We start from the raw sequence: 18,045 nt of genomic DNA on the forward strand, positions 1-18,045 counted from the left end.
GAAATTTAAATAACTTATTTTATTTTGATCACAATGCTAAAAGCTGAAAATCAACAGCAAGGGCAGACTACAGAGCATCCATACTTGTGGGAATTCAGCAACATACCACTAATAACACACAGTCAGTGAAGAAATCAAGAAGACAACAAAAGATTGGTAAAATCAAAGCAAACGAAGACAGAACATACTAATACCAATGAGACATAACAAAAGCCATTTCTTTTTGGGGGGCGGTTGGTTTTTCAAGACAGGGTTTCTCTGTGTAGCCCTGGTGGGCCTGGAATTCACTCTGTAGACTAAGACGGCTTCGGGCTCATAGAGATCTGCCTGCCTCTGTCTCCCGAGTGTTGGGATTAAAGGTATGTGCCACCACTGCCCAGCTAACAAAAGCATTTGTAAGAGTAAAGTTGTTGCTAAACATGCCCGTATTAAAAACAACAGAGGATCTCAAATAAATAACAGTACACCCTAAGTCTTGAAGGAATAAGAACAAACCAAACCCAAAAGTAGTGGTTGGAAAGAAGTAACTTAATGAAATAGGACGACTCAGTGACGCTGAGATGGCTCTCTGCGAGGATGAACAAGAGATGGGGCGCAGCATGCCCACAGCACTGAGCTTGGTCCCTAGCAGCGCATAAAGCAGGTATGGTGGAACACACCTGTACCCTCAGCATTTAGGAAATAGATAGGAGATGCAGAAAGGAAAGGTCACCTTCAGATACACAGCTAATTTGAGACTAGCCTGGGGTATATAGGTCCCTGTCCAAAGAAAAGAAAAAATGAAGGAAGGAGGGAACAAAGAAAGAGAGAAAGGAAAGGAGAGAGAGGAGAAAAGAGAGGAAAGAGGAGAGGAGAGAAGGGAGAGGAAAGCAGGACAGAAAGAGAGCGGAGACAGAGAGGAACAGGATCAAAACACTCAGCAAAAATCAAAAGCAGGGGAAGCAGTTCGAGATGCAGACACAGACGAGGAGTCCCTGAGGAGCCCTCGGGCTGCTCAGAAAGTAACACCAGCAATTAAAGATGGGATCCCATGGAGTCACAGAGCTTTGCAACAGAGCACTCAAATCAAAACTTAGAGAAATTCTGCGTTAGCATTTTTAAGTGTTTGTTTGCCACCAGCGTTTAATCTTCTTGCCCAAGTAGAGAAGGGAAAAATGCCTATGGCGGACATTTCTTCCGAAGCCCTTTGCTCTTTAATATCTAACAGAAGCAAGGCCTGGCTCACAGCCACTGCTGTCAGTCTGCACTGGAAGCCTAGATGTTGCCCCACTGTAAGATAAGATCTCTAAGCCTTAACTGACACGGCAAGAAGGCAGACATCTTTTAAATCCCTATGAAGTCCAACAAAATGGCTTCTTAATCTGAAGAAACCAAAGACGTATCCTTTTCCAGAGGGCAAAGCCTACACTTTAGAATAACGATCCACTTTAAGCCCTTTACCGAGTGCTTTATTAAGGCCACCCTTAGACATGCTGGACCATTCGAGGAGCTTGTACATCCATTTCATGACTGGAGTCTCACTGCTTCACTGTGATACTGACGTTGCTTTTGTGATGCTCAACACTGAGAACAAGTTCCTCCCCCGCTTGCACTTGGATGGGATTATCCAGAACCACCGCAGCTTGCTTCCAGTGGGAGGCTTCGCCTGAGGTGTCCAGCCTGACATCATCATCAAGGCACAAATGAAACCAAAACGGAACAGCAGTTACTCGTCCAGACCTACAAGCACGGACCTGCAGAAAGTGAATTTTGAACATTTCATCGAGGAAAGTAAGTCTTCTCTTTTGAATCAATTTGAACACAGGAACTAGAAATACATTTAACCATGCATTCAAATTTAGTAACTAGTTGTAGACTCTAATGTTTATCTAACCTATTTTTGTATGTTGTCTAGAAATTCAGATTTAAATCCTCAAAGGAAATGACAGACCGTGTAAGTATAGTGCCCGTCATTTCAGCTCCATGTTTTGCATGGGAAGAGTGACCCCCCTGTAGCTGTCCTTACTTTTACTTCTCTCCTGGAAGTGTTCAAATATGGAGTCATCAGGTCTAATCTAAGGAGCTCCACTGGCTGGCTTAAAGGGGTACATGGCAACGAAGATAAATCCAAACACACACGAATAGGCACCTGAAAAAAGAGGGAACATTCGCTTTTATTGTTTTCACAGTGAGGGTTCCCTCTGTACTCGACTTATAATTAGCTCCTTATGACAAAACTTTTTATCGTTTACTTTATGCATCAACCTAAGGCATGAAGCTTCATGGCCAGGTTTTCAGGAGGAATGAATGAGCTAACTTTGCTGTGGTCGTGACCAGGTTTTCAGGAGGAATGAACTAGCTCGTGCACTGGGTTCTTACCTACAGGCCTTTCTCTTGGATGAAAACACATCAACTTTTAAGTGGCCGAACAATTCCAAAACCATTTGTACCTAGAATGTGTGAGCTAGCAAGCAGACAGTCTAACAGTAAGTACTACTGTGCTTCATCAGAGGCACCAAACTCAGCCGGACACGGTGGCACACACTCTCATTTAAAATAAAACGACAGGGCTGCTTAGAAGATGCTCTCCTTCTGGGTTCAATCTTCATGGTGAGACTGGACACAGACAGGGCCAGCTTTCCTAGGTATTCACTCCCTCTTCCTCACTGTGCCATCTGCTCCTGTTTACGCTGGTAACTGAGAACCCTCCATTGCCACTTCTCAATGCCTGGGACAGGAATCCTCTTACAGACAGATCTACAGATCTACTCACACCTTACAGACTGTTCCCACTTTTGTTTCTCAGCCAAACCTCCTGGCCTGGCCTGTCACCATCAATCTAGAGCTCATAGCCTTTCAAGTTCTCTGAACTCAGGTCTCAAGCCATTTTCTGCACACCCCTACCGTTCCGTCTGCCTGTGGTTTTAAATGCTGTCTACATGATACTGACTGCCCAATTCACATGCTCAGCCTAGAGCTTCGAGCCTTATCCAGCTGCTCAACAACCCCTCCTGACACCTACACAGCACAGCTGAGCACACCAACAAATGATAAGTGTCCTTCCTGGTCCTCTCTTACATTCTACATCCAATCTATAAAACTCCGCCTTATAAACCTGACTGTAGAGCGGGGATGCTGGAGTTGAAGGTCTTGCCCCTTTCTGCCACGGCACAGCTGGTTGACTAAGAAGTCTATAGTCCCTGTGGAGGCCCTGAGCCTGAAGACGAGCAAGGAGAGGTGCTGGACAGGGACTCTTTGGACTCAGAAGATGAGAAGATGGCTGGTGAAGGGCCTTCTCCCGTTTAATCTTGCACTCGAAAGCAGAGACGATGGACATTCGGCTTTTTCTTTCTTTTTTTTTTTTTTTCCAGAGCTGAGGACCGAACCCAGGGCCTTGCGCACCACTGAGCTAAATCCCCAACCCCATACGGCTTTTTCAAGGAGCTGACAATAACTGATGTGCCCATGGGCTCCCACCATTTTTGTTGTTGTTGCTGTTCCTTGGTGACCTGAATCAGTCTACCAACCCCCCTCGTAGTCAGAGACTACAGGTTCCTACTCATAGCAGGCCAATCGGTGCTGCCCACTGCCATCTCTGTTAAGAGCATTAATTTCCGCAAACTTCGCTGTTGGGCTCACACAGTTTTAAGTGGTCTTCTCATTGGCTATAAAAGTGTTTTGCATGGATGTGTATTCTCTCTTGGGACCTCCCTGCCTGGCTGTCTATGTCAATGGCCAGAGTTAACCTAATGTCCGGGTTGGCTGCCAACCTGCTGAAGGCTGACCACGCTGGCCATGCTCCTACTCCCTGTCCATAGAGAGACCCTGCTCCCATCATGCACCCTTGGTTTATACTGGGATACCTGTTTCACACAGAGATGGCAACAACGTACATGGAGACAGCAATTCTGGTTCAAGCCTCCTGTGAGGGAGATATTCCTGACCCAATCAAAGGTGGCATGCTGCATACATGGGGCAGTAGGCCTGTCGTTTAAGGAAGCATGACTCACTCTCCCTGGAGGGAGTGTAGCATAGGGAAGGATTTCAGGCTGCCTGTTTACTTGACTTGCAGCACCCATGGGGGCTCAGGCTTCCTTCTAGCCATGCCTGCACTGGGGTTAACTGGTACTGGGAAAGGCACCGTAGTCTGACTGCCTGGACCTGCAGCCATAGCTCCATGAAGTTCTGCATGTGCATACTCTGGCACACATGTACACACAAGTTACACAAGTATAAACATGGAGATCAGAGGTAGATAGTGGGTGTCTTCTTCAATTGCTCTTAGAGGTAGAAATTTTCTGCCATGGTGGACTGTGTTCCTCAAACTTTAAGATTCCTTTTTCAGGTATTTTGTTGTAGCAACTAGTAACTAATACATACACCTAACTTGGGAATGTCTCTAATTCTAGACCTGGGAAGATGGAAACAGGGGGATCAGGAGGTCAAGGTTCTCCCTGGCTACATACTGAAGCCCTCTGGGCTACATCAGACCCTATCTCCAAACAAACAGTTTGTGTAGTAGGTGTTCAATAAACACTTGTTAAATGATTTTTAATGAACTATATTCTTTTAACAACTTCTGCTTTTGTTTCATTGGTTCACACACTTATCAAGTAGTTTACCATTGTAAGAGAGGAGACAATACCTAAGGCAAAGAATAAAAAGACTATAAAATATAAAACTGCCAAGAAAGGTTACGGGGTCTCTTTAGATAAGCAGCCATCAACTAAAGTGAGAGCACGGCATTAAGGGTCATCTGTAGGGTGTTACATAGAAACACAGAGGGTGGGGCTTAGCCAGGACAGGATCACCCAAGAACAACGGGGGACGGAGGGTAATCCTTCAATTATATGAAAACAGACAGACTATAAGGCTCTACGCTGTTAAGGACAGAGTGGCCATGAAACAGGCAGTACAGTGAAAGGGCAGCATGGCCCGGGGAGACTCTGCTCACACTGAAGAACTGCCGGAGCCAGGACCAAGTGGGAATGAAAGAGCAAGACAGGCAGGGGATGGAGAGACACCCAGCAGCCAAGAGTGCTCGCTGCTCTGCCAGAGGCCTGGGCTCAGTTCCCAGCACCCATGCAGGGTCACAACCACCTGCCACTCTAGCTCCACACCTGATATCCTCTTCTAGACTCTGTGAGCAACGCACACACAAAACACACATGCATAAACCAAACTAAGTCATTCTCTTAAAAGTTACACTAGAAGCCGGGCAGTGGTGGCGCACGCCTTTAATCCCAGCACTCAGGAGGCAGAGGCAGGCGGATCGCTGTGAGTTCGAGGCCAGCCTGGTCTACAAAGCGAGTCTAGGACAGCCAAGGATACACAGAGACACCCTGTCTCGAAAAACAAAACAAAACAAAAAAAATTACACTGGAAAGATAGCTGGTGGCCTTTTGGAAACATGAACAGACACAGCTTAAGCATCTCAATCTTGTGATAAATATGCTCTCTTTATTAAGTCTTCACAAGAGAGATATTCAGCTAACTAAAACCCTGGTTAGCCAACCGCCTCCAAAAGCAGTTAATCAATTTATTCCTCAGTTGGCTCTGTCACAGAACTCCTACCAGCATCCTAAGAGCTTACTAATTATACCTTCAGGCATCATTTCAACTGCTACTCAGTATCCCGCTTTTCAGAATTCTGCTTTGGCTTGTATGGTCGTATCCGCTCCACCCCATCTTCAGCCACACGTGGCTTCCCTGGCACTCTGTCTAAACACACGTTAAACTCACGCACGGGTGTGCTCGTCGTTCCTAGCACCTGGGACATTTCCACTCTCTCTCTAAATCCTAACTCCTTGTTTCTTAACCTGAAACCCGCCTCCCTGTCTTGAGCTCCACATGTCCCTGCTGCCTACAGACAGACGGCCTAGACCTGGGCTTCAGCTGCCCAGGCCAATCCTTAGTCACCTGAGGTCTCACTACAGAACCGCAAGCTTAGGACACAGGCTTCTGGGGGCTTCTTTGTTACACAAGTACAGCCCTTTCTCAAAGTCTAAGAGCTCCGGTTTTATTTTCAATCTGGAACAGGGATTCAGAGGAAAGTCTATAAACTTTAGTCTGCATTCGTGACAAAGTCCTTGGTTATTCTAACCCTCAGGTTGATTTTCATCTGTGATGTGGTCCTTTACTCCAGGAGACCGGCTGCCTTTCTAACCCAGCTAAAACCAATCACTAAGTAAAACCTCAAGGACGGAGGGAGACAGCGACATCTTGGCTGACCAGCTCTCTGACACTTACCTGAAACTGGTTAATAAAAGGTGCTATGTTTAACCCAAGAGTGTGTTCTGTTCCTTGGACAGCACTCTCTTCTACCAGTGTCTGGGACTCCAGCAGCATCCCAAACATCAGCACGTACTGGGGGAAGATCTTGCCTCCAGACTGCAGTAAACACCTGAAGAAGGGCAAATGTCTTTAAAAGCCTTTTAATTCCCTGTTTTATAGCTATAAATAAGCAAGCATCATGAATTAGTGAAGTGTAAATGATATGTAGTCATTATTGGCTAATAGCTCAAATTTTAAATCACAAGAAATAGTTGCCTAAGAAGTCAAATTTGGACTGTTAACTCAGGAGCCAGACTAAGGTAAATTTTTAGTTATAGGCTGCAATCATTAACAGTGAACCCTCCCTACATAAAGATCCAAATATTCCAAAATCCAGTACTTTTTGAACAGTTATACAATACATGGAAAATTCTATATATGACTTCATGAATAGGTTTCCATAAAAATATGAATGCACTAAAAATCCTGTACAGCTACTTTAAGACTGTGTAAGATGCATATGAAATAGTAATAAACCTCATGTGTAGACAAGCTTCCTCCACCAGTGATCATCATGTGTAAGGAGCTGCAACACTGATGGTCCTAAGCAGTTCAGGCAAGGTGAAAGTTGGACGGCTAACAGGATAGACTTACACCATCACCACTATGAATGGTTTAGTATATGAGGGTGCAAAGCATTTGGTCAGTTCTCTGAACTATTCTGTAACTTCTCTGGAAGTCTGAAATGATTCACTATGAAGGATTAAACCTTCCAAATGCAAATATATACGCAAACTGAAATATTCTAGGAAGCAAAGCAAGACAAAGGTTAACAAAACCCTTTCTCGTGCAACTGCACATTCATCTTCATTCTCCCCTGAGTCCCACAAAATGGTATTAACAACTCTGTATATGGTTATTAGAAAGTATCTTAAGTAGGCTGTACCTAGAAAGAGAATTATGAGCAGAAATTAAGTGCCTGGTGGGACGCTGGCATTCCATGCATGTGGGTACCAGGTGTTCCTGTACCAAGAATTCGGAGGCTTAAGTTAAGGGCACTAAAACTACCATGGGTATTGTTTTTCATACCTGAGCCATAAAAGGAAGCAGAAATTGTTATATAACGTTTATTCTCCTAGTTATAATTGTTGTCTCAGGCTTACTGCCTCTGTCTGCTAACCACGGCCTAGAGCTGGAAGCGTCTCACCTCCACACAATCCTATCTAGGTCTAGAATGTTTTCATCCTCTGAGACTTAGTGCTGAATAAGCTCACCCTTTCTAGTTCTTTCTGAACTCTGGCTGGCTGGCTCAACTCAGCTGTTCTGGCTCAAACTCCTCTCACAGCTGACTGATTCAACCTAGCTTCTCTGTTTCTCACTGAATTGCTCTGCTTGGCCTCAAACTAACTCTAGCAATCTTTTTCTAATCTTCTGGCTTCTTCTCATTCTCTGGCTCATTCTGTCTTCACCTGTGTCTTCAACCTCTCTCTGTAAAACTCTCCCGGTAAAAACCACCACTGAATTCCACAAACTGAACTGCCACAAACTCCACTGCACTGCTTCTCAATTGACTGACGCAACCGAACAACCTGAACAGCACTGACTAGAACTCAGATCTGCATGCCTCTCTCTCTTGAGTTCTGGGATTAAAGGTGCGTTCCACCATGCCTGGACCTAAGTTTTTCTCTAGCCAAAACTTGCTCTATACCAGGCTGGCCTTGAACTCAGAGATCTGCTTGCCTCTGTCTCCAGGGATTAAAGGCGTGTCTTTATTCCAGCCAGATCACACAGACCTACAAAGTCTTTGGATGTGATCTCTTGCCAGAGCAGTCATGTTTACAATTTAAATCGCTCTACAAGAAACAGAAGAGTAAGGTTTCTAAGACCAAGTGAAACCATTCCTTATCTGTCACATTTTCAAACATCAAACCTTGTTCTTACTGAGTTTTTTGGAATATCTTTTAATTAAACTTCCAGAGCAGGGACTACAGAAAGGTGGGCAATGTACCATCTCGAGCATCTCTCACAGTAAATTTTATACCCAAGTTAAAGACATAAGGATCTACTTTTTAAAAACTGCAGACTAGCCATCTGACCAGTCTGTACATATCTGAAAGATTATATGCGTGTTTAAATTTTTCCTATGTAACTTCCCTAAACAGATTGTTAAGACTTAGGGGCCGTGAAGACAAGTGAGTGGATAAAGTCCTTGCAGTCCAAATGGAGGTGCAGAGCTTAGTGTGCAGCACACAGGTACAGCAGCAGCCTGCCTGCAGAGCTGGCACTCACGGAGGGGCAGGGGCGCAGCGCTCAAGCCAAGCTCAAGAGCTAGATTAACCAGATGAGCACACTTTGTGTTTATCTACAGAGCCTTCACAGCAGAGGAAGGTGCAAATGATGAAGACACTCAGCACGTGCTATTAGAAACAGAATAGCAAGGACGAGTGATGGAAGCACCCATTCCCAGGTGGAACCACGTACACAGGGCTGACTCCAGGCTTAATCGTTGAGTAGAGAGGACGTAGCCTGGTTCAGGGTCATGACTTACCCTTACACTGTGTACACTGACACCCTTACAGAGTGTAGTCTGGCACTCTACATCTAGGAGGCATCTGGGACCTGCTGGCCCTATGCTCATCCTACACTCTTCTGGACAACTTGTTTGAGTTCGAGGGAGAGTCTGTAGTCACCCTCAGTTACTCACCTCTTAAAGAGGCATGGCTCTCAACAAAGCCCTTCCTATTAGCTTGTGAGCTATTATGAAATTGCCCTTGTTAATTTACTTGTTAAATTTCTGCCAATTTGCCTTTTTTTTTTTTTTAATTTTCCAAATTTGGAAGGTCAAAAAAAGTTCTAAGAATGGTAACAATGCACTCTGGGCTGGAGAGATGGCTCAGAGGTTAAGAGCACTGGCTCTTCTTCCAAAGATCCTGAGTTCAATTCCCAGCAACCACATGGTGGCTCACAACCATCTATAATGAGATCTGGTGCCCTCTTCTGGCCTGCAGGCACACAAGCAGGCAGAATACTGTATAATACATAAATTAATTAATTAAAAAAAAAAAACAAACAGTGCACTCTAACTTGGGTTTTGACTGTTATGAAACGGGCCATTTAGCAGGCACTGACATCATACTAGGTTTCTCTTTGTAGTGTGTGGATAGCAGAGCAGCTCACCACCGCCGAACTTGACTTTTACCTTAAGAAGCGCTTTCCCTTATTTATTAAAACTTCTCACACCAAACTGGAAAGAGGATTTCTCCCAAACACAGCCAACTAATTAGTTCTCCAAATCAGCAGAGTACCTTATGATTCCAGTCACTTCTAACACGATGTACCCATGTCACACAGTTAAAGACTTCAGTGCCGTGTGAGTGGCCCACTTCAGATGCCGCCACTAAAGCCCAGGTGTCTGGAACAGTGCAACCGTCACTAATACACATGCGGTATTCGCACAACTCCCTCTCTGAGGGAAGTTTCTGATAATCTGCTAAGGTGGCTCACAGAACTAAGGAAAACACATTACCTCTATGTACTGGCTCACTACAAAGGCCAGCACGCAGAAATGGGATGCTGGAGACAGAGCTCAGCTGTTAGGAACATTTGCTGCTCTTGCAGAGGACCCGAATTCAATTCCCAGCACCCACATGGTGGTTCACAACCATCTGTAACTCCAGCTCCAGGGGACCCCATGTCCTCTTCTGATCTCTCCAAGCATTAGGCATGCATGTGGTCCACATACAAACCCAAGACATTTAAAATACATAAATCGGGGGCTAGAGAGATGGCTCAGCGGTTAAGAGCACTGACTGCTCTTCCAAAGGACATGAGTTCAATTCCCAGCAACCACATGGTGGCTCACAACCATCTATAATGTGATCTGGTGCGAATTGTATACATAATAAATAAATAAACCTTTAAAATAAATAAATAAATAAATAAATAAATAAAATAAAATACATAAATCTAAAAAAAATTTTTAAAGACAAACTCACTCACTCAGAAACGGCCAAACAGAAGACACATAGGGCGATCATGACTTATACTAACATTGTGTTTGATCTGTATCTTGGCTTTCTGCTGTTTTGTTGTTTTTAGCACAAAACTCTTAAAAGAGGAGGCTTCTCAGAGTCAAGGAAATGCTAAGAATATCTTCTGTATATCAAGGCCATTCCAGGGGCTAGGGACTACCAGAGGCTCAGGTTTGTTCTCCAGAAAGAACAAGTGACTAGGGGGTTGGGCCTTTGTCCTCTTCCCCTGCCTGGTCTCAACGCCAGGTTAAATTATCACTAACACCCAGTGCTGCCCATACAGAATGAAGCCATGCCACTCCAAAGGGACAGAGTTGAGGGCTCCTGTGCAGCTCAGCGTGTCCGGGCAGACACCGACACTCTGCACACTCCCACGCAGCACTCCTTCGGCTCCTCGTCGGCACCCTCTATAGGTTCATCTACGCCAGGCACTTTCCTAGGTCCTGTGAGCTGCTATACAAACCCAACCAAATCTGAAGGGGTTTTACAAACTGAAGGGAACCTTCAACTTGTACTGGTGGTTTAGAAGTAGAGACGACACCCTACACTGTGCACCTGACTTTTGACGTCCGTGACGCCCTCTAGGTTCGGCCTGTACCTTGCAGAACCACACTGAATTTAAGAACTGGCTGCTGTGTGGGGTAAATCCCTGTAGAGCTGTCACCAGGAATACTGTGGCAAACGGTGGATCAGAGGAAGAAACAACTCTTTCTGAGAGGACACTCAGAGCTCCTTGCAGTCTTGAGGCACGTTACTCTCCCACGGTTTGACGTGCTCACCTGCTCTGGAAAGCTTGTGAACTTCTCTTTTTTTTTTTTTTTTTTTTTTTTTTTTTTTTTTGGTTTTTCGAGACAGGGTTTCTCTGTGTAGTCTTGGCTGTCCTACACTCGCTTTGTAGTCCAGGCTGGCCTCGAACTCACAGCGATCCGCCTGCCTCTGCCTCCCGAGTGCTGGGATTAAAGGCGTACGCCACCACGCCCGGCCCCAAGCTTGTGAACTTCTCATTCACAGCTTTTGTGAAGATTCATTTACTTATTGGTGATTAACTGAGTTTTAGTAGAGGAAAGGTCTAAGTTGTCAACCAGGCTATCCTGGCAACCTCCAGCCTCTACCCCAAACCTGCCTAGATGCCATCATCAGAATAAACTCTGCTGTCAGGTACGGTTAGATAGTAAGATATCAGCTCACCCCTATTGTGCACAAAAATTAAAAACAAAACAGCAACAACAACAAACCCTGGTGAAGTTTATGTTTTTTGTTTTACCTGGATATTGCCGCTTTTTCCATTATTTCCTGCTGAATGAGTCCAGACGGCTCAATGACATCTAATATAATTATGCTCCACAATTTGTCTGATTTGGGCCTTTGCAACACAGCAGCTTCATCCTCTATGTGTCTCAGCCAAAACTCAAGTGTGTCCTTAGGGAAGTGATTGGCTTCAGATATGAGGTCCAAAGTGAGACAATGCTGGTCTTTCTCCACAGAACTGTAGGGCTTAACCTGACCGAGTGTTCCAGCAAGGATGGGCAAAAGAGAGAAGCCTTCAGACACGTCCAACACGTAGAAGGGGTCAGAGGTGCTCGGCACACTGTCACTCTGTCCACTCCCAGAGTTCATCTCAATATCCTGACAGTGAGTATCCACGGGCTGGCACGGCTGCTCTGGAGCCAGTGAAGACAACACCTTCCTCATCGCCGTCTTGAAGCCCTCGTGATATGGGATGTTGTTAAGCAAAGCAATCTCTGTGGGCTCTAACACACAGGCCTGCTCCAGAGCGTCTGGTCTACTGGTCTGAAGGTTAGCCACAGGGCGCTGCAGAGCTCCGCCTCATTTCCTAGAGAGAACAGGTCTTTACTCTTGGTAAAACTCTTCATAACTTCCATTTCATGCTCCAGACGCAAGATGCTGATACTCTGGATTCTTAGGTAACAATCTTGACAAGATGCTTCCATTGTCACACTGTCCCCAGGCTTTATCCAGTAGTCTTTATTAGTAGAAAAGGACTGAGAGAAAAAGAAAAAAATATATATGTATATATAACTGATTGTCTTAGTCAAAAGCAAGCTGGGGAGGAAAGGGTTTATTTGGTTTACACTTTCACATCATAGTCCATCATTAAAGGAAGTGAGGGCAGGAACCTGAAGCAGGAGCTATGGACGGGTGCTGCTTACTGGCTGGCTCCTCCTGGCTTCCTCAAGCAACCTTGGAGACTGGGTTTCCTTGTGTAGGCCTGGCTATCCTGAACTAGCTCTGTAGACCCGCCTGTCTCTGCCTCCCAACCGTGCACCACCACCAGCCAGCTTAACTACTTTCTTGCAGAACCCAGAACCACCAGCCCAAGGGATGGCACCACCCACAGTAGGCTGGGCCCTCCCCCATCAATTACTAATTATGAAAATGCTCTACGGGCTGGCCCACAGCCCCATCTTATGGAGGCAGTTTCTAATTAAGAAGTTTCCTTTCAGATGACTTTAGCTTCTGTCAAGCTGACACAAAACTAGCCGGCACAACTGATCCCTAGTCAATTTAAGCTGAGTCCCGGTCCACTCCACAGCTGCTGCTGGTCTTGGCAGTTATTCCCACGGTACTGGCATCTCCAGAACGCTGAGGTCTCTTGCTGCAACTGGGCTGCACTGCTGATTCTCCTTCCTCTACCCCGCAAGTGTTGGAATTACAGACATACCACAAAACTTCATGTTGACTTTGTTTTTATTACAATCAGTAGATATGCTGCCAAACTAAGGAAGATGTGGGGATAAAAAGAGCCTTTGTCTAGATGCAAAGGCAGATGAAATTCAGGGAGCAAGCCTCATTGTAGCTTAAACAGACACTCTTTTCTCTGAAGGTAATTTCCAAAAGAACAAAAGCACAACACAATAGTATCTAATATTCCTTAAGCATATGGAAACCTGCTTGTTTAGGGACATCACAGGTTCAGGGAAGCGTATGCCCTGCAGCAAGGACTATACTGTGCTCCTCTCCAGAGTCCCTGTGTGTAATTGTCATATTCCTATTGGTTCTAGGACCAGATAAAAATACAATCTATACCTAAGTGTGGTGGTACATGGCTGTACTACCAAACAGTGGGAAGCTGAGGCAGGCAGATCGCTTGAGGCCACAAAGTTTGCTTCATAACCCTAACTGAGCTCAGTCCCTAGAAACCAAGTAAAGAAAATAAGGGATAGTTGTCCCCCGACCACACGCATGCCACGGGATGTACGTTCCTCCAAGAAACATCTCACACATCACACAAGACAGGCACACACAAAGGAAATAGATGTCTGTGTAGTCCCTGATCTGATCTGCCGAGGCCTGTACGCTGACCTGAAGCTCTGGCCCTGTTGTGACTGACTCTGCTGGCCTTGCTGTAAGGTCTCAGAGCTCTTACTGGGCCATGCCTGAGAACAGGCTGATGCAGTGTACCCTTACAGTCTTGTAGGAATGAGAAGATACACAGGGAAAAAAGCTTCGCTCTCAGCAAGCCACGTTTGAAAATCTTTGTTCATCATTTTTGTTTTCTTATACTGATTTAATGTCTCTGAAGCGTTCTCAGGGAGACCATTTTAAATGCACACAGTGGCAGCAAGCAAGCGCATCTACCCACTGCGCCATCTCTCCAGCCCTGCTACACACGTTCTTATGACCTGGGCTCTACAGCGTCATCAGGGTCCCTATGGCTAAGTACTCATGCATTTAATACTTTTCTAACCCCTTTTTAAAAAAAGCAGCAGTGCTCACTTCAGAAGGAGTTGTACTAAAATTAGAACAATAGGGCTGGAGAGATGGCTCAGCGGTTATGAGCACTGACTGTTCTTCCAGAGGTCCTGAGTTCAATTCCCAGCAACCACATGGTGGCTCACAACCATCTGTAATGTGATCTGATGTGCACAGTATACATAATAAATAAACAAAAAATACTTTAAAAAAATAAAATAAAATAAAATTAGAACAATAGTGAGAGGATTAGCATTGCTTCTGAGCAAGTGAAGTGTTTCATTTTTACATTGTTTAAAAAGATTTATTTATTTATTTAATGTATATGAGTGTCTATGTGTATGCATGTTTACTCGATGCCAGAAGAGGGCATCAGATGCCAGTATAGAGGGTTGAGCCACCATGTGGTTGCTGAGAATTGAATTCAAGATCTTTGGAAGAGCAGCCAGTGCTCTTAACCACTGAGGTATCTCTCTAGCCCATCATTTTTACTTTTTTTTAAAAGCAGCATTTCTTTTGTCTACTGATAACTAATAATTGAAACTATCAAATGAGTAATGAGAGTTGTAACTGAGAAGCATGGAGTAATTTAATTCACTATGTAACCTTGGTTGGCCCCCAAACTGCTTTCAGAGTGCTGGGATTAAAGGTATGTGACACTGTAGGCAGTTTTTGTTTCTAATAAATACTTTAATGTACACTTGTGACAATTCATACACACAAACACCACATCTTTATCATATGTGTACTCTCAATCTCACCCCCAGGAACTTTTAAGTCCTCTCTCTCACTTTCCAGAGGAATGATTTTATCTCTCTTATTATTTTTTGAGACTGGGTCTCAATATGTAGGCCTGGTCTGTCTAGCTTTTGCTATATAAACCAGGCTGTCTTTGAATTCCCAGAGATTAGCCTACCTCCTGATGCCTTGACAGTGCTGTGCTTAGCTGCACGCAACACCACAGCTGGCTTTAATCTCTCTTCCAAACTATACGTTCGCTATTTAAATTTACTTTTGAACAAAGAAAATTGTAATTCTGAAATATTTAAGTAATACCTCTTTTGCTAAAAACTTCATCTCCAAAGTAATTGCTTTTTCTTTTTGGCCACTAACATTTACTTGATAAAAGCAACTAACTTTGATTTGGTGTTGAAGTTTGATTTAAATGTTTTAGAGATTTATTTATTTATGCATTTTTAAATGTACCGATGTTTTGTCGGCATACGTTTGCACTTTAGGAGATGCCATTGGACCCCTGGGGCTATGGGTATAGCGGTGCTGAGCTGCAGTGTGTGCAGAGAATTGAGCCTGGTCCTCTGGAAGAGCAGATGTTTCCTGAGGAGACAACGCTCACCTGCAAGGGCCTGCACTGGGTAAACAGCCTGCTCCCAGCACGTCTCCTCAGCGGGGCCTGTGCACAGACTATGCTCGTCATCAAGCTGGAGAACAAACCAAACCACAATGGCATCCAGCACGCCTTCCTTAACAGCGGGGACAGCAAGAGGCTGCGGCTTTCTAGTTGCAAGACTTTTCAACTCCTGAAAAGAAATGTAAAAAGGATGAGAAAACCGAGGTTAGGAAACTAGTAAGGAGCCAAAACAATTTAAATAATAAAAAAGAATGAGAAGGCTTTATACACTGACTGTGCAGCCCGCTCGGTGTCACACAGCTCCTCTCTGCAGCTCACAGTCCTTTCCTGCACAGCTGGGGAATCACAGAATACCATGTGTACTAAACAGACAGGAGACACATCCACACGCTACTGATAAGAAAAAACCACCAGTGACACAGTGGTAGATGACAAATGCATGCAGCAAAGCAACATCGTTGTTTTATTCTGGAAACTACACATGTGTACATGCATGCTTACAGAAAGAAAAGCAAGCCCGGAATGACACACTTAAAACAAGAGATGCAGGGGAAGGAGGCAACGTTTTAAAAGGTGACACTGGGGCGTCTTCTGTCTGTTCTGTAACTCCTTAAAAGTGTTAAACAGGTAGACATTATTTTTTTAAACTAAAAGCTTTTATACGGTGTATGTGGATTAAGGAAAATTTCAAATGAAAACTATTAAAATAAAAACCAGCTGTGATAAAGTACTTAACAGCCGCACTCCCATTACTCCTGGAACACTTTGTCTACCCGGCATCCACAAAAAAGTGAACTTAAAACAGCTACAGACCACGCCAAGAGAAGGCCAGTGAAAGGCGAAGCATCTGACGCTAAGAGCGCACGCATCACCTTCCTTCTGCCATCACAGGGAGTGCTCACAACAGCACACAGGACAGCATTCACTCCCAACAAACCCAGGGAGCTTTCCCCTGATATGGAAAAAGAATACTTTCAAAGAAATTCTAACTTGCTGCTTATCATTCTTCATAAGTAGAGCCTCATGTACATTAAAAAAGAAAGCCAGGCATGGTGGTGCACACCTTTAACCCCAGCACTCGGGAGGCAGAGGCAGGTGGATTTTGGAGTTGGAGGCCAGCCTGGTCTACAGAGCGAGTTCAAAGATACACAGAGAAACTCTTACCGGTGAGTATTGGGGGGTGGGGGGAGAGACGGGATGGGGTGGTTAAAATTAAACTTCTTGTTTTTACCTGAAGACTGTTGAAATCAACTTTTATAATCTGGAAGCAGTCTGTCAAAGGCAGATATCCTCCAGGAATCCGACTCATCTTTTCAGTGGTGTATGGTTCAACTGTTTCTTCAGTATCTACCAAAGAATAGGCTGGGCTCTGAAATTTCACATTTGTTGGCAAATGGATACCAGCAATGTCCTTAGCACCCACCCTAGTAAGAGTTCAAAGAAAAGGTAAGGTATAACACAGATTTTGTAAATTATCAAATATCATCTAATACTCAAGAAAATATAAACATAAAGATGAAATAAAATCCCATGGCCATAGATTTCTTAATTATATCCATAATCACATGAAGAAAAAAATTAAAATAAGTCTATATTCAAATTAACAAGTTTGAGCCAGGTGCAGTGGCACATGACTGTTATCCCAGCACTCAGGGAGGCAGAGGCAGGCAGATCTCTGAGTTCAGGGCCAGCCTGGTCTCTAAAGCAAATACAGTACAGCCAAGGCTACCCAAAGAAACCCTGTCTCAAAAAAAAAAAAAAAAAATTAACAACTCTGTGGTTAAGCATGCTTGCTGTTGTTGCAGAGGCCTTGAGTTCAGTTGTTCCAACACATGTCAGCCATCTCACAACCACATACAACTCCAGCTACAGGGGATGCAACACCCTCCTAGGGACTCCACAGATACCACATACACATGGCACACATTTACACAAACACACATGCAGAAATAAACATTTGAAAAGTACACAAAGAGGGCTGGAGAGATGGCTCAGAGGTTAAGAGCACTCACTGCCTGCTCTTCCAAAGGTCCTGAGTTCAATTCCCAGCAACCACATGGTGGCTCCCAGCCATCTATAGTAAGATCTGGTGCCCTCTTCTGGCATGCAGGCAGAACATGGTATACTTAATAAATAAATAAATCTTTTTTAAAAAAAGATATACAAGGAAAATATTTAGAACATGTAGTCAACAAATGATTCATATTCAAAATGTACTTTTGGATTCCAGCAAGTTAACAGAAGACAAACAAGACAGAGAAGACACCTAGCTGCTTCACCACAGGGATAGCCAAGTAAAATATGAATGTGAGCGATCATAAAGCAGTGAGGTGAAAACAGGACAGTCAACAGCAAGGGTTGGAGAGAATCCTGTCCCACACGACTGTATTTATTGGTATTCTTTAACCAATTAAAATACCACAGAGACATTTATATACGTAGAGCTGAGAGCCAACCAGTGCGGTCTCATTCACCAACTAGGCACCTGAGGCCCATGTGTCTGGCGGGTAGCCTGAGCCTACCCTGCGCCTACCAGCATCTAAACACTTTTACTATCACCCGGTCACATGAAACAAAAAGATAAATGAACAATTCACAGCAAAGACAAGAAGTAGGTATTTACCGGTGGTTAGTTCATTTTATTTTTTTCTTTTATTCATCAATACTTGCAACACTATT

General features: G+C 44.3%; 1 pseudogene across 1 annotated transcript in view; it reads right to left on the reverse strand.

Annotated features, from left to right (window-relative positions):
* LOC311583974 (protein arginine N-methyltransferase 9-like) overlaps window positions 1–18,045 on the reverse strand; it is a 32,353-nt pseudogene continuing 14,308 nt past the window's right edge. The window contains exons 7-12 of the transcript XR_014783536.1: window positions 16,598–16,790; window positions 15,352–15,535; window positions 11,548–12,267; window positions 6,229–6,382; window positions 2,006–2,128; window positions 1–1,733 (exon numbers count right to left, since the gene is read on the reverse strand). The product of XR_014783536.1 is annotated as a protein arginine N-methyltransferase 9-like (transcript). The remainder of the gene's footprint in view (window positions 1,734–2,005; window positions 2,129–6,228; window positions 6,383–11,547; window positions 12,268–15,351; window positions 15,536–16,597; window positions 16,791–18,045) is intronic.

The sequence above is a fragment of the Acomys minous genome, assembly GCF_964271855.1.
Source record: "Acomys minous genome assembly, contig: SUPER_14_unloc_2, whole genome shotgun sequence".
Lineage (NCBI taxonomy): Eukaryota > Metazoa > Chordata > Mammalia > Rodentia > Muridae > Acomys > Acomys minous.